Consider the following 27366-nt stretch of genomic DNA (forward strand, 5'->3'; position numbering starts at 1 on the left):
CGGTGGACTCTATGGTTGGGGAAGCATGATGCTGACTTGGTGAGCCAACATTTCTCTGAGGGATGCTCTGCCAAACGTACCGTGGCCCTGAAATGCCTGGGGTTTGGGGAGGTGGGGCAGCCTCTAGAGAGTGTGTGTGTGGACACTTTCAGTGTGGCCTTCTTGGCTTTCGAGACCTCCCCTCTGCTGGGGTGGGGTGGGAGGTAGAGGCTGGTACAGAGAGAGGAGCTGTAGCTTCCTTTTTCTATGCTTTTTTTGCTGAGAAGAGTCTGAAGTGATATGTTTGAAGTCACTATTTCCAGAAAAGAGAACCATGTTGTTTTATCTGACACCCCACAAATGCCATCAAACCCAAACATTCCTGGTAATCTTTGCAGTTCAAGTAAGATTTGGGAGGGCAGTCGGTGGTTTTTCTCTCTGAGTCATTTTTTGCCTTTATTTCTGCTTCTATTTTTTAACTACCCCAAAAGAGCAATTGATATTTTTTGGTCAGTAGGTTTGAGGACTGTCTTCCAAGTAAAATGTTAAAGTAAGAGTGACAGTCACAGTGAAATAATATTTTATCCTATGAAAATAATTTGCAAGAAATTTGCACTGGGTTCCGTGTTATAGTTCACCAGAAATGCCCTACACAGCTTTTCTGAGGGGAAGTGATGAGCAGAGCATTGGAGGTTTTGATGTTTGATTTACTTTTGTCAACAACAATATTTCAGATGGATTCCCTCTTTCATCCAAGAATCTCCAAACACATGGCAATGACTGCCCAGCAAAATAAAATAAATCACTCATTCCCCCATTTGGGAAGCTACTTAAGAAAAATGAAGCATTTGTCTGGTTACTCAGTGAGACGTGGAATGGACAAACTGAAAAGGATATGTAGCTCCCAACTTTTAGGTCTCAGGAATCAAAAGTTAGCTTTTTCCCCCTTTGTTTTTGTAAGCTTCTGGAATTTCTGGAAATATAGGCTGTGATCCAACTTTTATTCTTTCTTGGTCAGTATGAACTAATGTTACTATGATTAGACCTTTACTTGAGATCACATTTTTTTCAAGATACAGATTCATGTATTGCACCTAATTCTACATATTGACCCATAATTCTCTTATCCTTGCTTGAGTCTTGGGCATTGTTTAAAAATTCCTTTTTTTTTTTTTAAGATTTTTTGAGAGAGAGCGAGAGAGCAGGAGCAGGGGGTGGGGCAGAGGGAGAGGGAGATGCAGACTCCCTACTGAGCAGGGAGCCCAATGTGGGGCTCTCGATCCCAGGACCCCAGGATCATGACCTGAGCCGAAGGCAGATGCACAACCGACTGAGCCACCAAGGCGCCCCTAAAAATTCTTCATACAGGGAAGGAAAAGGGAACCAATAGACACCGTGCCCCAGGATATGCCAGGTAACCCACCACACGTCTATAAATATGACTTCAGCCAATCCTACTGTCTCTAAGGAAAGTATTTTTTGTCTATTATATATGAAGAGATTGGGACTCAGAAATTAAATAATAACCCACCCAACATCATATAACCAATAAGATTGTGGGAATTGGATTTTGAGCCCAGGATTCTCTGACTCCAAGTCCATGCTGATTTAAAAAAAAAAAAAAATTATATAGTAGGCCAAATTCCTTACTTTCATGTTCTCCCAGAGAAGGGAATACACAGACACAATGAACCTCTTGTATCTAAAGTTCAAGTGAATATGTGGCCTCTCTGAGGACTTGGCTGTTTTCCATAGAGGATCCAAAAACAGACTAGAACCCTTGCAGAAAACAATTTTGAATTCTCTGTCATGTGCCGGATAAGAGCTAGGTCTTGATAACTGTCTGAAAATGTTGCTGGCAAATAGCACTGTTTGGTTTAAAATTTTTACTTCTCAAGCACTATCATAAGTAACATCACTTCCAAGTTTCTATATATTATCATTACTTCTGATAAAAGTAACATGGTGATATCTAGAGTGGGTACTCTCGTTCTAGAAGTGGGACCACAAAAAATGAGTTACCAAAAATGTAAATTGGCTACCGGCACAAAATAAATTATTGAAAAGTAGACTGGTGCTGGAATCCTACTTTCCCAATTCCTGATCCCTTATGCTTTCTTTCTGACCGTGTAGTTTCTTTCTAGATCATTTTACGAGCACAAATAGTAATAGAGGAACTTCCTGTTTTGAGAATGTAGCTTGCCATAAGGTTTAATCATTTGACCAAAAATAATTATTTACTATCTTGCCCTACAATGGCACCACTAGCATTCAACATTTTTAGAATTGGGATTATGTCTACATTGGGACTCCGTTGTCCTATTTCAGTGTGCTTTTGTTCCAGTGATCTCCCTCCTAATTTTTATGTCCAGTAGAGGCTTTTTTTTTTTTTTTTTAAGATTTTATTTATTTATTTGTCAGAGAGAGAGACAGAACACAAGCAGGGGGAGAGGCAGGCAGAGGGAGAAGCAGGCTCCCTGCCAAGCAAGGAGCCCGATGTGGGACTCGATCCCAGGACCCTGGGATCATGACCCGAGCCGAAGGCAGCTGCTTAACTGACTGAGCCACCCAGGCGTCCCCAGTAGAGGCTTCTTAATGTGGGGCTTTAGTTTGAAGCTGGAGGCCATGCAACCCAGAACAGCGGTTGGTAAGCGTTGGCTAACAGTGAAGAAGTTCAGGACATGCGCAGAGTACGTTCACAGGCTCACCTTCTCAGAGCGCAGTGCCCCAGGGGCCCAGATCACATCACTCAACATCGAATTAGCTAGATCACGCCATTGCAACAAAGGAGCAAACAAGGGAAAATAAAACTGAACACAAGTATAAAACCTACCGAGGGAATGGAGTGAATCAGAATATAGGTGCAGGGACTGCATTGCTGAGAGTCTTGCTATCTTGCACAGATTTGGAACACACACACACACACACAAAATCTAGGAGAAGATCAGAGAAAATACTAATCTTGATCTGCTGTCAGTATTATGAGACCTCATAAATATTTGAGAAGGAATATTTTGCAGTGTTAGAAAGAAGAAATCCATTTTAGAAGCTGCTAAGAAATTAGTTTTGTGTATGTGTCCATCCACATGTGTGGCAGAGGCCACCACATGACACATTGATGAGTGTCAGTCTTCTCCAACAGACTATGAGCTCCATGGAGCAGAACCAAGGCCCATGTATATCTTGCTGGACGTCAATATTCTGATACATAGTAAGCTCTCACTGAATGAATGAATGATAAATATGTCTAGAAAGATATACATAATGAAAATATTCAAGTAATTTTTATTTTCTTTGTGAGAGTCTCTGAATTTTTCTTTTTACAATATGTATTTGTCATTTTTTTCAAAGATCCATTTCAAAAAGAAGTGATAGAAATATATATGATGCTTTAAGCCCAAAGGAGAAAATAACTTCTTGTCCAACAGTCTGAACTCTCAGGAAGAGAGCTGCACGAAGATCTTCTGCTGCATATCATCTCTCAAAAGAGGGCAGAGGGCACCTGGGTGGTTGAGTGGCTCAGTCCATTAAGCGTCCAACTCTTGATTTTGGCTCAGGTCATGATCTCATGGTTGTGAGATTGAGCCCCATGTTGGGCTCCACGCTGGGTGTGAAGCCTGCTTAAGATTCTCTCTCTCCCTCTCCCTCTGCCCTTCCCTACCCCCTGCTGATGTTTGCTCTCTCTCTCTCAAAAAAAAAGAGAGAGAGAGAGAGAGACCTCTTGGCCACAAGGTCAGGACTGCAATCCTACCTTTATTCCAAATGGCCCATTTCTTCTCCAAGGAGAGACCTCAATCTGGAATTTTATACTCTACTCACCAGGAGGTGCCCCTAGATTGGATTCTTAGGTCTTCATATTAGCCCAATGGGAAGTTGCATTAATCAGGGTTCTCCAGAGAAGTAGAACTAACAGGAAGCATAAAGATAGAGATAGAAAGAGATTTATTATAAGGAATTATCTCATGTGATTATGGAGGCTGGCAAGTCCCAAGATTTGCAGGGTGAATTGGCTGCTGGAGACCCAGGAGAGCCAATGGTTTAATGCCAATCTGAGTCTAAAGGCCTAAGAACCAAGAGAGGTGATGGTATAATTTGAGTCCAAAAACAAGAAAAAAGCCAATGTTCCAGTCTAAAAGCTGTCAGACAAGAAGAATTCCCTTTTACCCATGGGAGGCTCAGTCTTTTTGTTCTTTTCAGATCTTCAACTGATTGGATGAGACCCACCCATATTATGGAGAGCAATCTGCTTCATTCGATCCACCAATTTAAAAGTTAATCTCATCCCAAAACACCCTCAGAGACACAATAATGTTTGACCAAATATCTGAACACCCCATGGCCCAATCAAGTTGACACATAAAATTAACCATCACAGGAGTCATTCGAGGGCAGGAGCCTTTGTTTCAACTCACGCTACACGATAAGGGTGATTTATCTTTCTTCTTTTCCTATATTGCTCAGAGTTCCTAATTGCAAGCAACAGAAATCAAATCTGGTTAACTCATGCAAAAAGTTATCTGTTGGAAGTATATCAGGTCATTGACCACATGAATGGGAGGGCTGGTAGAGGAATACAGAGAGTAGAAACGAGCCTGCCAGGGCTCTACCACGACCAAATCATACACAGTCCCCACCACTGAACACCACATACCGCCATTGCTAAATGACCACTGCCATGGCTATGAATTGGAGCTCATCATTTATCTGTCTCTCTGTCACTCGTTCTTTGAAGTCCCTGGTGGGAGGGTCCAACCGGTTCAAGCAAGCTATATGCCTTCATTCTGATTCCAGAGGGATGGGAGAGGAAACATTAGCTTTCTATTCTGGCTTCCTTTGTGGGAAGTGGGCGCCTGCCCTCCATCTCTGCTACCACAATGGGGGACTCCCCACAACCAGGATGTGGATTCAGATGCTGGGAAGCTAAAAAGTAGCCATTGTGCACCGCAGTCCTGTTGGAACTAATCTGCTATTTACGTGACTGGTCAATGCTTAGGATACAGTGGAGGCAAGGCAAATGAGCCAATTAGCAAGCTTGGCATGGGGAATTATAATCAGAAACAGGAAGCAACATCTGAGAAAGGGCAGTTTCCTAGCTTATAGATGGGCTTAATGTTTGAGTCCCAAACAGAAATTTTGGAAACAGTCCCTTAATCAATTAGCCTACTGAAAAATACTTAGTGCACATTGGTTATGCACCTAGTGTGCAAAGAACAACCCTTGCAAAATCAGGAGGCCTCCGTCTCAACCCCTTGCACAGTGTTTTCACTTAGCAGGAGAGGAAGTGGAGGAAACTGTCAGAAGCTGGCTCCTTGCTCTGTCCGGAATCTGTTTCCCTCTACCTCTTGGATTTTCCTGGCTTCTCTCTCCATATGCCCATGGGTTCCCAGGCCCGGGAGCAACACTGGACATAGAATGAAGCTGAGTGTGGGGGCACCTGGGAGGCTCAGTCAGTTAAGCATCTGCCTTCTGTTGAGGTCATGATCCCAGGGTCCTGGGATCAAGTCCCGCATTGGGGTCCCTATTCAGCAGGGAGCCTACTTCTCCCTCTGCCTCGCCCTCTCACCCACTCGTGCTCTCTCTCTCTCACTCATGTTATAAAATAAAATAAAATAAAATACGAAGCTGAGTGTGGATTGAGCCAGTAACTACACTCAGTGGCCTCTCTCTATGCAAAAGATTCCTTACCCTGTTTGGAAACCAGATCTCGTTGAAAGTCTGATGAAAGCTATATTCCTTCCCCCAGAAAAATCCATGTCCTCACAAACCACCACAACTTCTGTGAAAAACTTCAGAAACCTTACGAGCTCCCTGAAACTCAAGGAGTTTAAGAAACCCAGATTAAGAATTTATATTCTGGGGCACCTGGATGGCTCAGTTGGTTAAGCATCTGCCTTCGGTTCAGGTCATGATCCCAGGGTCCCGGGATTGAGTCCCACATCAGGGTTCCTGCTCAGTAGAGAGCCTGCTTCTCCTTCTTCCTCTGCCGCTGCCCCTGCTTGTGCTCTCTCTCACTCTCTCGCTTGCTCGCTCTCGCTCTATCACAAATAAATAAATAAATAAATAGATAGATAGATAGATAAATAAATAAATAAATCTAAAAGAAAAAGAACTTGTAGTCTAAGGTGAAGAAAAAAACACCCGCCATAAATATTTCTTCCTTCCTGTACCTTGGGGTCAAGTGTAAAATAGGGAGGAATGCCTAGCCCTCTGCAGAGGACCTCTGGGCTCAACCGCCTTGCACCTGACAAGAGTCCTTGGCAGCCAAATTTACTAACAACTCAGTAGAATTTCCTGCTCCCCCTTTATCAGTGCTCTAAGGCAGTCGTTCATTTCTTTGCTGTCCTGCAGTTTTAAACTGTTCAAATGTCCGACACTTAATATTCTCTGAATATGATAACGCATTCCATAGAGTAGAATAACCAGTCTATTGGAATAGAACAGCTTTTAAACAAATCGTTTCCTTTCAAAGACCACAACCCTCCTCACCACCCAGGCTCAATACCTCAAAAGCATTCATGCCCCCCCACCCCCATCAATTCACCTGCTTAGCAAGCTCTCTCAGTTCTTCCTTTAGAATATTTCTAAGTCTCGCACCTAATTTCCATTTCTTCCCCTGCAGCTCCCTCTCAGGCCTCTGTAATGTCATGCCCAGACTAGTACAATCAACTTTTGGCTACCCTGTCTCCAGTTTCCTCTTCCTCCAGCCCATCATCTACAATATAAAATTAATCTTCCTCCAAAGACCCATTTTGTCAAGGAGACGCCTCCATCAGAATCCTCTACATTGCCGCTGCCTACCGAACCCTGTGATGGGTTCGTGCTGAGGTAACTTAGCTCATCTGGAACGATATTTCCCTGATTCCCTTCCCCAAAGGGTCCAAGGTGGGGGTTGCCCACAAAAGAAGTCTGCATAATCTTTGGAAGACAGGGGCAGAGGAGAAGCCACTTTCTATGGTCTGAAGGTCGGAGTAGGCCAAGATTGTGGCAGCTCACACATGTCGCTGGGGGCATCTGGCTGTTGACCTGCAGTTTCCCCAGCTCCCACCAGCTCCCTTCTTGCAGCTCCTCCAAGTGCAGGGCCAGACGTATGTGCAGCTCTGAGGGACAGGGAGGCCGCCTATACCATGGACGCTGGAGGTGGGGAAAGACAGTGGGGGGTCAGTTTGTTCTTGAGGGTTTCAGTTTTTCTTCAAAGGTTTCTATTTGCTCTTGCCCTTTCCTACTTCCTAACCAGCTTTTCTTCCCAACTGCCAGTCTCTGACCTATGGAGATTTCAGGCCCAACACCATGACAGGTAATGGCCTTGCATAGCTCTCTCCACCAGCTCCCACAACACCGGAAGCCAGGACTCTCCCTCGCGGCTCTCAGAAGGAACCAACCCTACACGTACCTTGATTTCAGACTTCCAGCCTCTGGAATCATAAGACAATAAATTTACAATGGTTAAGCCATCCAGTTTGTGATATTTTGCTACGGAAGCCCCAGGACACTAACAACCCTCCCCCACCCCAGTCATCTTTCCCAACCCAGGGCCCCTCCATATTTCTAGTGGTCTGCCAAGACCCTGTACCCCAGTCTTTTGAAAAGGAAATCGTTTTGGGCACCAGACTTTGTATTAGATACTTTACATTCCTCATCCCATTTAATCCTCAGCTGGCCCTAGGAGGGATTCATTACTATCCCCATTTTAGAAATGAGCAAATGGAGGCAAAGGATTGTTGGATACTTGCCCGGGGTGAGTGATGGAGGTGAGATTCGAACCCGCGTCTACCTCCAAAGCCAATGCCCTTTCATCCCGCTTTCCTTTCCATTAAATAGGAAAAGATTCAACCTTCCAAACCCTCCTGTCCTCTGACTTTTCTCACCATCTACATTTCCCAAAGGAGACCCTCATGATTACAGGAAGAAACTAAGAGGCAGTGTTCACTTCCTAAGGCTCAACCCCTACCCTTGGGTACCTGGACTCCACACACTTATCCTAACGCTATCTCTCTTGTAGAGATATTCATGGAAATCTCAGCATATCAGACTGATTATAGGGAATGTCAGGAAGAAATGGAAAAAAACTAGGATTTACAGGATGGCTTTAAAGTTGCGATTTTAGGACTTTCGAGTGTACATGGAATACAAAATATGCCAACAAAGTCCTGTTTGGGAGAGAATCCGTGGGGGAATCTGCTTTAATGAATAAGTAAGTATGTTATGAAATTAACTTTCCACTGTCTATAGTAAATCCCCATGCAGGCTTGAAAGTAGTTGCTTTCTTATTCATGAAAAGAATTTCCCTCTATTGTCTTGTTTGTCTGTTGAAGGGATGGTGGTTATAGAGAACTTGTTCAGGGAGGGCCATTGATGCTCAACCCATCAGTCAGAGCGAATGTCAAAGGGCAGAGGAAGATGCTGTTAGGCTCCGCCCAGGGAGGGCCCAAGACCCAGAAAGAGTCAGCTGACCTGGCATCCCTGGGTCCTGAGAGGCTAAGTTGCATGCTTTACTGCAACGAGCACTTCAGCAAATAGAGGCTTTATTGTTATAACAAAAGAGCCCTTGACTTGACCTATTGGTAGGCTTGGACGTAGGTTCCTATATGCAGCTCTTGACCTCGATGACCTATGACCTTGTTCCTATATGCAACATCTTGGTCTTGTTCACCACTTTATGCTGGATGGTGTCTGCTTGCCCCACCCCCACTCCCAACCAGATCCATTTTCCGCCCTGCCCTATACCCTATTCTTAGAACTCTAAGAACTGCATCTTTGGACTGTTTACCTTCTGGCTTCTATCTGGGTTTGTCAATATTCGGGGTATTTAATACCCCAGATTCCTCAGTGCTGGGCCAAAATCTGGCAGTAACTGCTTTCATCTGTCAAAGGCCAGTGCTGCTGTCTGGAAGCCCCATTCCTATAGCTGCATTCCTGGCCTGATTCCTTTACCCGTTGCCTCCCCTTGCCTCCCCAGGCTTAGCAGTGGTAACAGCTTCCTGTTACTGCGATCCTGGGGGCCTCCTCATCTTCTGCTCGTTCCTTTAGCTCTACCTACACTTTTGCAAGTAGTCCCTTCATTAACCCCCAAGTGTGCTACCTCCTTTCTGCCAGGACCCTGACTGATACACTATTGGGTCTTCAGGATCTAACACTTTAGCAAATAGTAGGCACTCAATAAAAAAATCTGTTGGGGGAAAAAAGAGGATTGATGGATAAGGAATAGATGTTGCTTCAGCTTTGAAGTAATCCTACTCTTCCTTCCCTCTCTTCCCAGTCACCCTTCCCTCCATTCTTTTCTTAAATGTTTGCCTCTTCAGCCTTTGGTTTACGATCTGGCTCCCCAGTTGTCTCCAGGAACAGAGAATTGAGAGGAGAATGGCTTGAGTCACAGTGACTCATCACTAACCCCGAAAAGAACTTGAGTTTGAAACTTGGGGCATCCAAAATACCTGATTGCCTAAGCCAGGGCTTGGATGCTGCCTAAAATGTCAGTGGAAAATGTGACACAAGGGGTTGGTGAGAGGAAATGATGTCTGTGTATGGAAGTCGGCGAACTGATAAATTAGCGGTACATCCCATCTGGCACAAATGGGCCACGACAGAGAATAAACCGGGCTTGTGGAGGGGAATTCTGGACCCATACACACTGTGCCAGAGACTTTCTCATTTGGCATTTTAACATGCTGACAAGCTGTGCTGAAAGGCCATCTCATTTTCTGGGCCCATAATGAAATGATAAAGGAAAGAGAGGTCAGCTGCCCCGGGCCCTTCCTTTTTTCTTTCTTTCTTTCTTTCCTTTTTTTGTTTTTTTTCTTTTCTCTTTTTTAAAATTTTTTTAAATTTATTTTTTATTGAAGCATGGTTGAGGACCCGAATAGACATTTTTCCAAAAAGGACATCCAGATGGCCAACAGATACATGAAAAGATGCTCAACATCACTCATCATTAGGAAAATGCAAAACAAAACCGCAATGAGATATCACCTCACGCCTGTCAGAAGGGCTCAAATCAAAAAGACAAGAAATACCAAGCGTTGCCCCGGGCCCTTCTTTAGGGAAGGCCACAAATGCTGAATTGGTACATCTGGATAGGGAAGGCTGCCTGAGCACTGGTCCATATGAAGTTTATCGTGAGAGATTGGAACTAATCAGAAACCAAGAGGAAGGTGTCCAGCTGGAGCTTCTGGCCTTTATAGGATCACTATATGAGCGGTGGGGGACTGATGGCTCAATTACCAATAGACACTTTGACCTCCATTTCCTTTTATCCTACGTTTTTTACAGAAGTCTCTGTAAGCATCCTTGCATTGAGCAGGGAATTTTCTGGGGCTTCTAGAAGAAACTCTGTGAATTTCAATCCCCTCATATCTTTTTGGCTTTGTTCCATTTGCTGTATTTGTCGAACATCAGGGACATTCTGGGCCTTCCAGATCAACATTCCTGGAGGTGACAGGTTAGAGGAGGGGACCCCCGCCCCGCCCCCGGCCTTTCAGACATTCGTAGCAGGTACACGTGGAGGACATCAGTCAGCGGGGAGTGGGCCAAGCTGACTACGCATGCTCGCCCTGGGGCCTCTACCCTCTTCACGTCTCTGTTCCCACGTGACCACAGGGGGATAATCCCTACATCAGAGCATTGTTGGGAGGATTAAATTAGGCAACACGTGCCTGGTACCTAGAATAATCCCCGGCCCTTAGTAGGCCCTCAGTAAGCGCTGTCTGTAAGGGCTGCCGGCGGCAAAGCCTCGCTGCATCCGTTGACCACAAAGACTCTGGTGAGGGCGCATGATGACATGAATCACTTTTGTTTCCTGATGCTGACAAAAGAAGTCCCCTGGCTCTTGCTGGGTATAAAGCAGCCAAAGCAGAATGCGTCCTAAGAGCCCCCTTTGTCCCGACGGAGGCCTCATTTGTCGGCCACAAATGCTGCTCTGGCAGTCCCGGCCGGCCGGGCCACGGCTCCGGATCTGTTTGGGTTGGAGTACCACCAGTTCCCCGCTGCGCCGCGTCCACGCGCCCAGGCTGCTGAGCGCCCCTGTGAATTCATTCGGAGTGGCCCCGGGCGCGGGGCTCCTGGCCCCTCGGCCTTTACATTCTGAGAATCAGCGATTAATTTTATGATGACCACCCTTCTCTCCGGGTCGAGGCTTCCCAGGGGCCCTGGACCGCCAAAGGGTCAGATGACTTCTGGAAAGACTTCTGGGATCGGGAAGCAAGCATTACTGGTGTTGGAAGTGTGGGCACCTGGCAGGATTCCTTCTTGGATACAGTGCGTTGTACCCGTTAGCTGGGGGAAAGCTGCTGCTTTTGCTTTGTAAGTTATTAAAGAGGAAAAAAAATGGGAGACTTGAACAGAATTTGATAGAGGAACTCATTATGATCAGTTCCTCATTCTGCAAACGTGCAGACAAGAAGAGCTGAAAGCTCTCTTCTCTGGCAGAGCATATCCCCGGAACTGGGGTGTGGATGGGTCAGGACAGGGCTCCACCGGGGAGAGCCTCACGCTCACCCCCGGCTCTCTGGGGCATTTACCATCTCTACTCTCCTACTTGGAGAGGGGTGAATGATCAACAGAAACACAGCCACAAATCTACAGAGTTTACTGCTAGTGAACTCGCAAGCTGTCTTTTTTTTTCTATTTTTCTTTTAATTGTGGTAAAACACATATAACAAAATTTACCATCCTAACCATTTTTTAAAAAGATTTTATTATTTATTTATTTGAGAGAGAGAGAGCACGGAGAGGAGCAGAGGGGGAGGGACAAGCAGACTCTGAGCTGAGCATAGAGCCCGACCCAGCCGGGGCTTGATCCCACGACCCTGAGATCATGACCTGAGCCCAAACCAAGAGTCAGACACTTAACCAACTAAGCCACCCAGGTGCCCCCCATCTTAACCATTTTTGAGTGTACACTGTAAGAGTGGTGAGTACGTTCACACTGTTGGGCAACCAGTCTCCAGAACTCTTTTCATCTTGCAAAATTGAAACTCTGTACCCAATAAACAGTAAGTCCCTGTCCTTCCCCCCCAGCCCCCCACCCCCACCCCGCCAACAACAACTGTTCTACTTCTTGTCTCTACGAGTTTGACAACTCTAGGTACCTCAGGTATGTGGACTCTTAGAGTATTTGTCTTTTTGTGGTTCGCTTCTTTCACTTAGACTAAAGTTCTTAAGATTCATCTAGGTTGTAGCACATGTCAGAACTTCCTTCCTTTTTCAGGCTGAATAATAGGACAGGTTATCATCTATAACTGCAGTTTTATGAGGGATCCTCTGAATATGAGGGAGAGCAAGGTTGGGTGGGGGAGATCCTTTAGGGTTTGAAGTTTTCATAAAGCCCACAGAGATTGAATCTTTTTATGGGTATATTCCCCACACCCATTGTTGATATCCACCATCATGGGCTGCCAGTCAGGCAATGAATGACCCTTGGTCACTGACCACGAAGACAGCCTTGTGTCACGCCTGGCCTCTGTGATGAGTTCTGGGGAGGACCAAGCCTTGCATGCCAGGGGAGAGGGAGGCCCACCACTCCACAGCCCTGACAGTGATTGGTGGTGCGATCTGAAGCCAGTCACTTCATCACTATGGTACCTCTGGGATAAATGAATGATGTTCTGAACCCACCCTAGGTTGAATGGAGGTTAAATGAAAGAATATATAGCAAAGCTCCAAGCATGGTGCTGGGTAGGTTTTCAACAAATGGATGTTAAATATTAATACACAGCAAATTAAAAAATTAGATTCCTCCCCTCACCAGGGGTAGCACCCACACAGACCAGTGGCTCTTCAAGGTTTTTTTGAGTCAGGGACCCCTTTGAGGGTCACATATACAAAGACATAATTTGATGTTGAATTTCCAGGGAATTCTTGAATCTTGTGATGCCCATCCATGGACCTGAGGCACAAGATCAGGGATCCAGGAGTAGATGGCATAGATAACGCAGATCGTGTTCTGCAGAGTGAATAAATGGCCCGAGTCCCATACAGGGCTGAAGAGACACTAACACAGGGGGCCAAAAGAGTCAGGTGGATCCAATCAGGAACACACCGTCATGGATATTCTGACATTTCCCAAGAGCTGAGCACTTACTCTTCATTCTACCATGAGTGGTTATCGGTCTTAAGAATTCCCTTTCACTCACCACTCTTGAAAAGCACTTATCCTCTTGGTAGCTCCACAATGTAAATACTGAGTGGTATTTGTCTCGTGGCTGGGTTGATTCACTTGCCCGCACAACTTTCTTGCATCTTCCTCATGTCGTAGGCGCTGGAGAGCCTGTCTGGTGCTGAATGCCTCTTCCAGAGCCCCACAGATACACCCCTTTTGATGAGATTGGGGGTGAAAAATCACTCTGGCAACTGTTTTAAACTTTCAGATACACCACTGTCCCATAAGGTGGAGTCAGTTCTCAACTGATTTAAAGTCACCCCATATGTGTTTCTACGGCTGCTTGGCACGGCATGGACAAACACAGCCTTGGGTTTCAAAGGGAATGTTTTTTGTGTTTGTCTTTGGTTTAAAGATTTTATTTATTTATTTGACAGAGAGATAGAGAGCACAAGTAGGCAGAGCGGCAGGCAGAGGGAGAGGGAGAAGCAGGCTTCCCGCTGAGCAGGGAGCCCGAGGCAGGGATCGATCCCAGGACCCAGGATCATGACCTGAGCGAAGGCAGACGCTTAACCAACTGAGCCACCCAGGCGCCACTCAAAGAGAAAGTTTTTAAGGGCTCGGATGGCTTAACCCTAAGATCCAGCTACCATCTTCTGTCTCATAGAGTTCTCTGTCTAAAATTGGGGATCAAAGGTAACAATGCAAGGAACCATCCCGACTCCTGCCTGCCTTCCTGCCCCCTGCACCATTCTCCTGCCAGTCCGGGATGTGGGCATCTTCAAAGCAGTTCTAGAAGTGTGAGCTGTCAATTGCAGCCCACTTCCACTGGCACGGTCTCAACACTGTTACAGATACCATCTCTGCCCCCTTCCCTCTGTGGCCTGGTGTGAGCGTTTTACTAAATTTCAGTATCCTTGTAATCACAGCTTCAAGAGTAACATTAAAGATTTATATGGTGACAAAAAGCCTCTTGTCTAAGCAGGGGGAAAACATATAGGGGGTCTAATCTTCTCATTGCCTAGGACCTGGCAGGTTACCTAGCTCTCCAATTAGAGAACCTTTGATTTAAGTCAAATAGCAAATCTATTAAATCTGATCCCTTAGAATGGCTTGAGTAGCCGTACTGTTACAAACTACTTTAAAATGGCAGTAATCTGAGGAATCCAGGGTAAGATAAGAAACGAGTCTGCTCACACAGCCAGAACAAATAACACAACTCCCCAAAATATGTTAAGCGTTCCAAACCCAGAACCACAGAAAAGAAAGCATCGATCAAAAGGATTTCTACTGTTTCCTCCAACCATCTCAATTCCAGCAAGGCTGATTCTTCTTGGCGGCAAGAAAAAGAAGTCAAGCTATACATTTTGTTTGATGTCGTTTTTGAAATAGCACTTTCTCCCTAATTGCAAAATGTGTTCATACTTCACGGGGAAAGCTTGGAAAGAAACTTAGTAAGGTAAAGGTTACTTATAATCCTACCTACCAGCAATGACAGCTTGAAGCATTTTAATATGTCTTTCTTTTATATTTACATGGATAGATAATTATTGTCACAAGTGATAAGCTGATACATAATGTCATTTGGTTTACTGATCTATTTATTTCACTTAGCTAGATATTAATAAAAATATGTTTCTATACAAATAGATTTTTTCCTTAATATGCCACCTAATGGCTCTATACAGTTTCGTCATTAGAAAGTACTCTAATCGCGTCCAATTAGACATTAGGGGTATTACAATCCTTTCCATCACGAATAAGGCTTGGATGGACATTTATGTGAAAAGCTTTGACTTCATCTCTGTGCTTCGGACTACTTCCTACAAGTTTACCTCCTGTCATTAACATATACACATACTTCTCATCTTGGGCCCTCTTCAGGTTCTTCCTTTGATTCTATTTATTTAGGAGTCAGTTTACCACCAAACAATAACACAAATGGAGATATAAAACCGAAGGAACAAATATGCCTCCTGTAGACCCAGAAACATATCGAACACAGAAGCTGTTTGTTAAGGAACACTTTAAGAGCTCCTCTTTCCTGAACAGCCAAATAGAGAAATGAGCTAGCTGCTAATGTCAATGGAGAGACTCAAGAGAAGTTACTAAAACACAGTTGCAAATGGAATTTCCAACACATCCAAAAGCAGATGCCATCGAGGCAGGTAATGCAGTTAGAAAAGACACAGGTGCGCTGTGCAAAAACAATGCGTTGTTTACAGGGAGTAATGTGTAAAATTGCAATAGGTGTAGATTAAATTGTCGAAGATAAAAGCTGGTGATGGGAGAGTCACATCTAGTTCCGTTCGTGTCCTTCCATCCATGTTATGCATGCATACATTTAAGGAGAGCAATCGTTTTACAAGGCTGATTATGGAAAACAGCAGTGGGCTGGGGCATCGTCTCTCATTTTCTCCTTGCCAGAGGCAACCGCTTCCTTATCTGCTTAGCTGATTCTCTTGCCATTTACCTCCATATTCCTAATAGCTTATTTATATGCTTTTGTCACCTAATATTTTTCTAGTATTTTATTAAATCAGATTATTGAGATTACTTCTTCATTTTTTCAGATAAAATCATCATACTTTGATGTTCCACTCTGGAAGATGAGAATTTCACCCTCCTCAATACTCATGCAACCTCTCAACAAATTATCCCTCAGTCTGTGTGTGTGTGTGTGTGTGTGTGTGTGTATAATTTCGGTTAGATCAATAATCAGTGATCACATTATTTTAATAATATTCTGACTACTTTTCTGCACAATTTTGTTTTCCCTGGAACTAATCATTATTCTCTTTGTTTGCTTAGTTTTGTATGTACTTACTATTGACTCAACCTCAACCTCTCCACCAGTTGAATTAAGACATTTTAATCAGGACATTCGGCCTCATCAACCCTTCCGCCACTTTTATCCTGAAGCCATCTCTCCTGGAAATCCCAACTGCTCCAGTCCGATTCAGTAGTCCTCATGCCTCACATAGGTACCTCACCCTCATCCAGAAGCGTCCCTTTGGGTTAGATCTTCTGTTCCTTAAAACTCGCATCTTCCTTTTTCTTGATAATTCTCTCAGGAGATTTTCAACAGAGCGCTTAGGAATTAAACATTTTGTGAGCCAGAAATTGTTTTTATGCTATCCTCTCATTGGATTGATATTTGACTAGACATGGAGTTCCAGTCTAGAAATAATTTTACCTCAGAATTTTGATGGCAATGATTCATTAGTGTCTAGATTTCAGAATTGTTGAGAAACACAAAGCCTTTCAGATTTCCAGTCCTTTGTATATGGCCTGGTTTTCTCCTCTGAAAGCCTATAGAAACTTCTTTTGTTTTAAATGGTCTGAAAACTCATGATGATGTACATTAACATGGGTTTATTTTCACCCACTGTCCTGGGCTTCATTCTGTGAAATTTTCTTGAATTAGTGATTATTTCATCCATTTTTCTAGTTTTGTCTTTTCTTTTTTTCCATCACTCCTGCCTTTGTGTTCTACTTTGAGATATTTCTACAACTTTCTTTTCCAACCCTTCTAGTGAGTTTACCATTTCAGCTATAGTGCTTTTAACTTCCAAAAATTGTCTTTTATTCCCTTGAGTTTTTTTTTAATAGCATCCTGTTCTTCTTTCATGAATGCTTTCCCTGGGAATATTAATTATATTTGTAAGTGTTTTCTCATATGGTTTGTTTCTTCAAGTTGTTGGGGGGGTTGTTTGTTTTGTGCTGTTTGCTTGTTTTGGTCCCCATCTTTATTTTTGAAGGCTTACCTCAATTGTCTGTCCAATCATATTTAAGAACAAAGCATTAAAGCTCTGCTTGGAAGCTCTGAGCACATGAGTGGGGCTTATTTGATGTCTGCATCAGTGTGAGATGGTCTGGCTGGGCCAGTCCCATAGGGAAACTCTGATGATAGTATCTTTAGGTCTTTTCTCTTAAGCTGGTCAAATTTCCCAGAGAAGGGTCATCTACTCTCTTGCCTGGAGATTATAGGCCTGTCAGTATTCCAGAAGCTTTGTGAGGGAAGAGAGCTGGGAGTCAGTCTCCTTTTTTTATAATATCCTCACTGCCAACAGTGGCTGGTATTCCTTAGGCCATAGGCCCCCTCTTTTAGCCTCTCTAGAAAATAATACTATCTTCTACTGGAACAGGTGACGAGCAGTCCCTGGGCTACACAGGGGAGAAGGTATCTGGAAATCTAATTATCTCTTAAATGAGCTTTTAGTCAATATTCAGGTTTCTAGTTTCACCTTCAAACCTATTCCATAGTCAACCATATCATGGATTCCTGAGTCTTTGGATACCCTCTATAAAAAACTGGGCTGCTTTTTTGCTCTCCCTACTATTGGTGTAGGATTCCACCCCCTCAGGTCAGCCACGTTGGTCAACATTCATCCATCTGCTTACCAGGTTCCAAAATGTGTTGCTCTTATCTTTTCATTCCTATTGAGGTTATGTCCTGTAAAAATACTATCACTTTATTGAGGTTTCAAAAAGAAACATAGGTGCGTATATTCCTAGAGGCAGGAAATACTTCTAAGGAAGAGAAATCACATTAGAATAACTATTACCGCAAAAATTCAAAGGGCAATACACAAAGGGGATAAGATATGATGGCCCAAACTCAGCTCTCTCTCCTAAAGAGTGAAGCAGAATGCAACTGAACGACAGAGGAAGAGAGAACACTTCACAGTAGCAAACCATATTTGGAGCAAAGTTTAGTATACTGTGTGATTTTATCTGCCCCTCCTAATAAAAATAGCTACTACCATTTCCAGACTGCATCTCTCTAAGTGTTGGTGTAGATAATTCACCTACATTAACTCATTTGAGCCTCATGATGTTATCGTGCTCATTTTTCAAATGAGGAAACTGAGACAAGAAGTTAAATTAACATATCTAAGATTATAGAGATAAGTGCTAGAGTCAAGATTTGCCCTGCAGTCATTCTGACACTAAATTTTTGTCCCTGGGCCATATTCATAATATAACACACAGAGGCTATATTTCTAATATTGTACTTAAAATTGACCAGCCATCCGTATTTTCCCCACAGTTCCCCACTCTCCCTCCCTCTCACTAAGACTCAGAAATATGTGCTTTGGATTTCTTATTTTTCTTGTTGGACTATTTGCTTTCTTTTCTTTATCACCATGCTGATTTGTTTCCTTAACTTCTGGTTCTTCAATTGGTCAAGATCCATATCACTGACAGATGATCAGGGTGTGGTTCTTACCAATGTTTGTGGACAATGTGACTCAAGCAAATAATATTTTATGGCATACTTTGAGAAATTTAGCAGATTAGAAGAAAAGAAACTTGGCTTTATCTTTACCAAATGGATTAATAGCTAAGGACAGGAAATGATTTCTTGTGTGCATTATCTATAACACAGAAAATGAGTTTTTGTCTCTTTGAGTAATTAGTTTCTGGTCCATGCTGGGATGAATCATGAATTAAGTTCATTGGCACTCTGGTTTTATATTCTGGTTTTATACCTTGAGGTTTTGTATTTTGCTACTCAGTTCTTCTCCTCGCTATGCTAACATCTCTTCCCAGAATTAACACTTTAAGATATTAGGGCATCTGGGTGATTCAGTCAGTTAAGCGTCTAACTCTTGATTTCAGCTCAGGTCACGATCTCATGATAGTAGGATTGAGCTCCAAGTTGGGGCTCTGCGTTCAGTGGGGAGTCTGCTTGAGATTCTTTCTCCCTCTCCCTCTGCCCCTCCCCCAGCTCATGCTCGTGAGCTCTCTCAAATAAATAAATAAATCTTTAAAAAAAAGAATTAACACTTTAAGGTATTAATATTCTGCAGTGGGTATGGTCTAGTATAAGACCAATGAACCAGTGTTGCTCCTGTCCCAAATTCAGAATGTCAGCACTGAATCTTCACAATGGCCCCATAGACCACAGGGCTCATACCAGGCCTAGGACGGGGAGAAGGGAGAAGACAAGTAAGGAGAGATAAAAGAAGGGAGGTCAAGAAGAAATGGAGGAAGGAAAAGGAAACAAAACAAATAAAATAAGGGGTGGCCCTGGGTAAGGGTGGCTAATCTGGTGAAGGGGAGAGGTGCCCAGTATCATCTCTGGCTCCTGCTCTGGGTATCCTAATGGGGACTGGGCAGACCATCCCAGGTCCAAAGGGCAGGAGGCTTCACCTTTCATTTTGGCCATAATATGGTTTCTTCAGTTTTTCTCCCATCAGTTTTAACCCACCCTATTTGCCTGTTCACTTCAAAAGTCACGAATGACACCAGCTCTGGGCATGATATAGCCTTTAACTGTGATTGGTATAGCCCACAGAGTGTTTTTAAAAATGAGTTTAAAGGGCGCCTGGGTGGCTCAGTCGGTTAAGTGTCTGCCTTCAGCTCAGGTCATGATCTCAGGGTCCTAGGATTGAGTCCCACATCGGGCTCCCTGCTCTGGGGAGCCTGCTTCTCCCTCTCCCACTCCCCCTGCTTGCGCACTCTCTCTGTCTGTCAAATAAATAAAATCTTTTAAAAAATAAAACAAAATAAAGAGAAGGTGGGGAAATCGAACCATGAGAGACTATGGACTCTGAGAAACAAACTGAGGGTTTTACAGGGGAGGGGGGTGGGAGGATGGGTGAGCCCAGTGATGGGTATTAAGGAGGGCACATATTGCATGGAGCACTGAGAGTTATAGGCAAACAATGAATCATGGAACACTACATCAAAAACTAATGATGTACTGAATGGTGACTAACATAACATAATAAAAGAAAAGAAAAAATTAAAAAATTAAAAAATTAAATAAAGGGGCGCCTGGGTGGCTCAGTCGTTAAGCGTCTGCGTTCGGCTCAGGTCATGATCCCAGGGTCCTCGAATCAAGCCCTGCATCGGGCTCCCTGCTCAGCGGGAAGCCTGCTTCTCCCTCTCCTGCCCCCCTGCTTGTGTTCCCTCTCTCGCTGTGTCTCTCTCTGTCAAATAAATAAATAAAATCTTAAAAAAAAAAAAAAAAGTGAATTTGAATGTCTTTAGACATACAGGCACTTCTCAGTGTCTCAGGCTCCCCCATGGCTCATTACACCCTCCATTTCTCTTGCTTACGTAGCCTACCTGGCTTTGAATGCATTTGAGTATATGACCCCTGACTCTTATACCTTGTGCGCCCTTGTAAGTTTGTTTTATATATTCATGTTCTTCACCCACCACCACACAGTAAAGTTGTGGAAGGTAGGAGCCCTCGATAAAGGTACATCCCTGCTGCTCTGCTTCTCATAGCTGGAACAGGAACCATGTGTGTTATATTAACTGCCGTTTATTGAGTTCCTAATATGCACCAGGCTCTGTCCTAAACACTTTACATGTAATAACTCATTTAATCCTAAAACACGATCAGGTGGGGATACATGAGGACACTGAGTCACAAATATAGGCCAAATTCACCACATAGAAAACCCCAGGACTCAACCCCTTCTAACCCCACAGCTTGTGACCAGTCATCACACCCCAAATCAGTTGCTGCCAACAGCCATGGACAGCTATGGGGTTGATTAAATTGGAAAAATCATGGGGAAGACCAGGAGTCAAGGCCTCTGGATTCCAATCTACTCACTCCGTTCACTCAGTTCCTTGACTCATTTCCTCTCTGTATGAAGGGGTATATAAGGCAAACTATTTCTTGTGTGCCTCAGGTGGGATGCCTGGGTGGCTCAGTTGGTTGAGCATCCAGCTCTTGGTTTCAGCTCAGGTCATGATCTCAGGGTTGTGAGATTGAGCCCCGTGTCAGATTCCATGCTCAGCAGGGAGTCTGCTTGAGGATTCTCTCTCTCCTTCTCCCTCTGCCCCTCCCCCTGCACACTCTCTCTAATAAATAAATAAATCTTTAAAAAAATTAAAATCAAATGGGGAGAACAGACCACATTATCCATCTACCACCCAGAGGAGCCTCTTTTGTTTATTATGCAATTCTTCACCAAGAACCAGTTAGGACAGCGACTCTTCTAAAGAAAGGTTAGGAAAAAACACTAAGCAAAATTGGAAAAACATACCTTTCAGAGCAAAGCAATAGCTTACTTTGTAAAGGCTTGGGACACATTTCTGGGTTTTTTTCAACCATGTCTTTGAGCACTGTAGGAATGCAGCACACCAGGCATAAGCTATTTTCTTAGACAGTCCAGAAGTTTGCAATACAAAAGCATTTGGGATTGCTTTTGAATGCTAGGTATTTAAAGTCCCCAACATAATGACTTATTAATAAAGTTCTCCACTGCTCATAAGTGAATGTTATTAACAAATCCTATTTAATCAGTCAATATAATCAGATTAACTGGAATAAAAGAGCCATCTACATCCCCAGTAATTTGCTGAACTTGCACTACACCAAGAGATGTCTATGCTGCAAACCAAAGTAAGAGCATTTTTTAAATTTGTGTATGAGAGGTATGACCCATACCCAACACCTTTCCCAGGGGGCTGCTGGCTTCTGGATTCATCCATGCTCAGCAGCAAGCTCACCAGGGGCCCTGCCTGTCTAGCCAGCCCCTCCTGGCAGGATAGCTCTCGTTCGTGTGCCTTCCACCTTCTGAAGTCATAAAACTATGCAGTCTCCTCTAGCACCCCAGAGGCAATGATGGGGGTGGAGGGGGGGTAGGGAGGGAAGGGAACAGTGGAACTAGAAGCAGCCTCTGAGTCATAGGGACAGAGAAGCAGGGCCACCGCTGGGGCCTTTCTATAGCCAGAGTTCGTCAGGACACCTGTTACCACCTCCAGAGCTTGGGGTCTACTGATTACTAGCTCCCACTCCCTTCCAGCAGTCTCCTTGGGGTACTCAAGCAGACAGCTGCTTTACTCTTCTGGCCCCAAATTTGGGCAGTCACCGAGGGTAAAAGGCTAGGAATCAAGTAAAAAGTCTACCTTAACATTATTTTTAAATTAAATTCCCCAAATTCAAGGCCCTGATCTACCTTTCCAGTTGTATTTACCATAATACCTTGTTGTTCCCTCCACGTTGCAACCATTCCTGAACACACCCTTCATGTTTCCACCATGTGCCTTTGCTTCTGCTTCTCCCCAGACCCAAAATACCCTCCTCTTAACACTCAGGGGTGGGTGGAGCAAGTGGGGAGGAGTCTATATGTACCGCTCCTTCCCTGGCCCCATGTGCTTGGATTTGTCTTCAAAATTCAGGCCAGATCTCACTTTTGGGGCTTACTCTCTGACAACTTGAATTTTTGTTCCCAAATAGGAATTTTTGTCCTAAATTCTGGCAATATTTCAATCAGTGAGTCATTTATTAACATGCAAATGAGCCCAGATTGTTTACACTCCATCCTCAGGGCTGAGGAAACAAAGAAAGCATGGCTCCTGCCCTCAGGGGGTTTCCAATCTAATGGGAAACCTACCGGTGATATTACAGCATGGAGGTACTAAAATACCTGTATGAACAAAGTTGTGGAAGTGCTTCCTGGTGGCGGGAGAAAAATTCTTGTAATGGTCAGAAATAGCATAAAATACATCATCAGGGATGACCGTGGGTACCCACGGCAGCATACCTTCATGGCGGATTCAGCCATGTTCCACTTTTACTTAAGTATAATTCAACATACCATTCAAAATATTATTTGGATTTTTTGTTTCATAATGACCCTTCCTTTTTTTCCTCTTCCCTCTGGTTTAGCAGCTCTTGGTGCCATATATCTCACCAGTCACCGGTGTGTTTTGCTGGGGCTCCAGTTTAGGACTTAAACAGTTACTGGAAGGTAACAGTAACATTCCTAAACATTGCCATCCTGTGGCCACAGGAAGATAAAACCGGAAATGGCCACACTGCCGCCATTTCAAGGGGTGAAGGCAAGCATGTTTGCAGTCACCCGCCACCCCCAGAGGATTGCCAGCAATCCTACAGACAAATTCCTGACTTGGAAAAGCTGTTCCTCAAAAGTAGATCCACAAGCAAAAGTGACCTAGCAATTCAAAGGTTCTGCATCTCAGGATGTGATGTTTCTCAGGAGGGAAGTTTCGGGGTACGCTATAAACTAGTCACCTCTTCAGAAAGCTCTGGTTTAGAAGAAAGTTGTAGAGGGCGCCTGGGTGGCTCAGTTGGTTAAGCGACTGCCTTCGGCTCAGGTCATGATCTTGGAGTCCCAGGATCGAGTCCCGCATCGGGCTCCCTGCTCAGCAGGGAGTCTGCTTCTCCCTCTGACCCTCCCCCCCTCTCATGCTCTCTCTCTATCTCATTCTCTCTCTCAAATAAATAAATAAAATCCTTAAAAAAAAAAAGAAAGTTGTAGAAAGCATGTTCTCAGAGGCTGCCCCCATCTTTTCCAGGACAAAGTTGCTGCCTTTTGTTTAAAAAGACTGCTTGGAACAACACCGCAGATTTTCAAAGATCTCCATGAGGGCCCCTGGACCTGGGAGCCCCGCCATTAGGCACTGACAGCGCTGACCATCCCTTCAGGAATCATGAAGAACGCTGCCTGGCCAATGATGTTAGCGAGAGAGGGAGGGGTCTGTTTGTCTCTTGATGAATGTGGGTAATTGTCCCTGAGGGTACCTGGAATTGCACCTGGGAAGCCAAGCATGAAGAGAAGAATGAACCTCAAGCTCTGTCAAGGTGCTTGACCTGCTCGTGGACACCCGATAGGTAAGGGTACCCACCTGGGTCATTATGTGCCTGCCAGCACTGTGCCGGTCTGGTTTAGGTAGCCTGGTCAATCCGGACTATCTTACATCTGCAACAGGCTCAAGTTTCGTTGCAGTGAGTCATTTCCCCTGCTCACATAAATGGAAAAAATTGATGAGACACCTGCCCATTTGATCATCGCTATAGCTTATCACACAAGGTGATGAGCACGTGACTTTGTTAAGCTGGCTGCAAATTTATTGGATTAGTTACCAATAGACAAAGAAAATAGTCTATGCCAACCTCTTCACCCATGGTAACAACAGAAATAGCTTACATTTTCATCATGCTTTTTAAACTACGTACTGTGAGAGAGATATTAATTGTTTGGTTGGGAACTTGAGACTCAGATTATTTACATTAACTAAGATAAGTGAATGGAGAGAAGTTTCATAATTTTAAAGCATAAGACTTGTTTTTCTAGCCTTGGGAAAAAATTACTAGTAAGCGCGGTATAAAAACTGATTACTTTCTCTTATCTAACAGAAAATGATAGTAGGTCATTCCCATGATTAGAATATTCGTTCAATTAAATAACACATTGATGAGTACCTATGTAGTGTGCTGTGCAGATTCTAAAACTGGGGGGGCTTGTGACCTAAACAAGCATCTCCCTTGCAGGCGGTGGTGTGACCCTGTGTCACATGCATCCACAGCAAGAAGAAATGATTTCAGGCACGACCGTCACTGGCATGTGGGGAGAGGGAGGATTTTGAAATGATACTCAAGAACACCCAAAATATTTTGACAAGCAAAACCAAAAATGGGCGGAGGGGCATTTCATACAGAAGGAACGGCTTGAGCATACACTTCCTGAAGCAGGAAAGTATATTTGAAGGAAAACATGTGGTTTGGGTTAGCTAGAATAAAGGAATCTGGGAGATAAAGTTGAACGGATAGTTTGGGGTGATATGAAAACCCCTCAAAGCCAGTGTGCCACTCAGGGCTCAGTCAGAACCTATGGCACAGTGCTGGCAGGGCATTAGAAAGAATTTAATAAAGAGGAATTAACTACAAAGGTGTTGGGAAAGCTGAAGAGCTATCTGGGGTTGGTGAAGTCACCTTGGAATTAGTACCAGCAGAAAGCTGCTACCACCCTTTTAAGGATTGGAGCTTAAGAGCAGAACTGCCCTCAAGGAGAGCTGATCCCCAGGAGAGCTGCCCAGTAAGAGAGGGGTCCATGAAGGGAGAGTCTGTCTCGTGGGACCTATAACACAGGGAGAGCACGGTCACTACAAAGACGCTGCCTGAGCTGGGTCCATCTAACCCACTTGAGTTAGATGCACCTTGGCTGCTTCCTCCTGCCCTCCACTCTCTCACCAGTGCACCGGTCAAACCCAGCCTCGTTGGCAAGGGAGCCTGGGAAAGGCAATTTGCAGGGAAAGGGCAAGAACGGATCTGGGAGCAATCAATCAGGCAAGTAACAGCACAATCAGGTTATAGGAATGGGCTGTATTCAGTCAGCCATGGGGGCCATAGCTGGGGTTGCTGAGGTAGAATGTAAGGGTCTTGGCACTGGATGGTGACAGTAAGACCTGTTAATTGGCTATTTCAGTTATGTAAGTGTGGCAGGCTGAAGAATGGCCCCCGGAAGATACCCAAACCTGCTCCTTGGGACGTGTGAATGTAACTTTAAATGGCAAAAAGACTTCGCAGCTGTGACTGCATTGAGGCTCTTCACACGGGTGCTTATCCTGAGCTAATGGACACACAGGGTCCTGATAAGAGCTGGAAGGGCCACAAGCCAAGGAATACAGACAGTTTCTAGAAAGTGGAAAGGCAAGGAAACAGATTCTTCTCGAGAGCTTCCAGAAGGGACCGGCCTTGCCAATAACCTGACTTCAGCCCATTGAAACCGATTTCAGACTTCTGGCTACCAGAACTGGAAGAGACTCAGTCTGTGTTGCTTTAAGTCACCAAGTTTGTGTTCATTTACTACAGCCATGGGAAACTAGCTACAGGAGCTTTGAGATACAGTGGGCCAGACGAATGGGTTAGAGAGACTCCATATTCCCAGGCATCGTTTCCAGCCTTCCAGACCAGAACCACTCTTTCTCTCCAGTGTAAATCCTCTGAAAAAGTAGGTTAGCCCCCAAGCTCCCAGACATGCAGGGATGCAAGGCCCTGCGGGCACAGAGGGGCCTGTTTTCCTCCATCCTGACTGCCGGGGCCTGCGCAGCACCCCATCCCACATTCCACACTCGGGGTAAGCTGTTCTTAAAATGGCTCCTGCCCTTCATGCCCTGGTGGGATCCCCCGCCCTGGAGTGTGGGCTGGGCCCTGTGACTTGCTTCCAATAGGTAGAACTTGCCAGACGTGATGGGATGACACCTCCAAGATGAGACGGTGAAAGACTATACGACTTCCCTCTTGCATGTACATTCTCTCCCCCTCCTGCCCTCCTCTTCACCCCCGCTACCCCATTCCCGTGTGTGTGTGTGTGTGTGTGTGTGTGTGTCCCTCTCAGGAGCCAGCTACCAGATGCGTCCAGGAGACCTCCCTGCCTGTGAGGCCTCGTTCTCCTCCTGAGGCCTCATGCCTTCCATATTAGACCAAGAAGGGGCAGTGTTTATTTGGCTTGGGCCGCTTTATTTGCACAGGCTGTTTTCCTGAGGTAACCCGAAGCGTCCTCTCAAGGAGCACAGGGGATGGTGGGGCGGGAGGCAAGCTCTCCAGCCTCCTTGTCTGAGTTACCACCGCCGATGAGAAGGCTGCCATTTGTGTGATGGCCTCCACAGGCCCCAGCCAGGGACTGTTTATTTGCATTCGAGAAATAAATCTGGAAAAATGAAAACCAAAACCAGTAGGAATTTAGACAGCAAAATTCTGGGTGGTAGGGAAGATTCTGTGATGATTTCACACACACGATTTCAGAGAGGATTCCATGCAAATAGTGAATCATTTGGGGACTGGAACACCACTCGCCTTGCTCACTGCTCTGGGCTTGGATTCCGGGCCCCCGCTCTTCCCTGCGGCTGCACCAGCTTGCTTCCAATGACAGGCATACCTCATTTTATGACACTTCGCAGACAGCACACTGTTTGCACATGGAAATCCTGTGTTGAGCACATCCATCCCAAGCATTTGATCACTTTTTAATTAAGGTATGTGCATTGTTTTTTGTTTGTTTGTTTGTTTGTTTTAGAGCTAATACTATTGCACACTTAAGAGACTACAGTATGGTATCAACGTAACTTTTATATGTACTGGGAAACCAAAACATTCATTTGACTCCCATCCTTGGTGGTTGGAACGAAACCCAGAGTAGCTCCCAGTAGACCTGTACTGGGTGCTTACTGAATGCTGTGCTTTATGCCAGACGCTTTTCATGCTCCCCTCATTTAATTCTCACAAGTCAATGAGGCTGGCCCATTTTACAAATGAGGACACTGATGCTTAGAGAGGTCAAGTCATTTGCTCAAGGTCACAGAGCAAGAAAGTCCAGACCCTGGAGTCCAGCCCCCGCCCATTTGACTTTACGTCCGGGCCATGAACCACTGCGTTCCGCGGCCTCCCCAAAAGACAACAGGCTTCCGGGCTTCTGCCCTTTTAAAAAGCTTTGCTCTTTAACTTCTAAACTGATTTCATTTGTCAACCACATTACGTATAAACCCATATCCTTCCACTCTTATTTTCAGAGATTGCT

This window comes from Phoca vitulina, unplaced genomic scaffold (genome assembly GCF_004348235.1).
Source record: "Phoca vitulina isolate PV1807 unplaced genomic scaffold, GSC_HSeal_1.0 scaffold5, whole genome shotgun sequence".
In the NCBI taxonomy this organism is placed as follows: domain Eukaryota; kingdom Metazoa; phylum Chordata; class Mammalia; order Carnivora; family Phocidae; genus Phoca; species Phoca vitulina.